Genomic DNA, 1,005 nt, shown 5'->3' on the forward strand with positions numbered 1-1,005 from the left:
TTTTTTCTTATTCTGAGAAAAAATACACTGAGAAAAATATTGTTGAATTTAAGAAAAACGTGATTTAAAATTATAAATCAATTTTAATCACATTTTTGTATGATTTAATATATTATATAATATTAAAATTAAAGTGCGCATTTGAATAAAAATAAAACATTTTTTTTCTATTAGGATGTTTCCACTCATTTTTAATAATAATAAAATAGATTTTTTTGCTATTAAAATGTAATACTAGATTCACACAAAAGTTTGGTTTGTGATTTCAGCTGTCGAAAATTTTAAACTGACATCTAAACTCAAAAAGCAGAAATATCGATTCCCATTACGTATCATTCTAATTTGACTGTCAGATTTATCATATGTTCACACCTTTTAACTACTTTCATAAAATATTTACTTTGCACATATGAAAATTTTTTGCACATATGATAAATAATAGTTTTGTTTCATTTTATATTTAATATTTCATTCATTCCTCAAAAGTAGTCACAATAGCATTATACTAGATTCATATAAAAGTTGTGTTTGTGATTTTAGCTGTCAAAAATTTTAATTTTGCGTTGAAAGCAACAACAATTGGCAGTTGAAATTACCAACAAAACCCTCGTGTGAAACCAGTGTAAGATTCTAATAATGTAAATTTTGTAAAAATTACACACTCCATATACTCAATTAAAGTATTAAATAAACAATAATATCATAAGCTGTTCTTGGAATTTGCCATATTTGTTTATGTTTTGTAATGTACGAATTTTATATGATAAATACTACACATTTATCGAGATTACAGCGGAAATGCGATAATGAAAACATAGTAAAATCTCAAAAGATTATATATTTACAAAAAACTGCAATTTGGGTAAAAATATAATTAACAAAAATTAACCAAGCATGTTATTAATAATTCAAATAATAATTAAACTACATAAATATTTTATGAAGAAAAATATTTTTTAAATTGATTCTTTTCTTTGGAAAAAAATTTGTCATGTCACATCAGAA

This window comes from Teleopsis dalmanni, chromosome 1 (assembly GCF_002237135.1).
Source record: "Teleopsis dalmanni isolate 2A chromosome 1, ASM223713v2, whole genome shotgun sequence".
Taxonomy (NCBI): domain Eukaryota; kingdom Metazoa; phylum Arthropoda; class Insecta; order Diptera; family Diopsidae; genus Teleopsis; species Teleopsis dalmanni.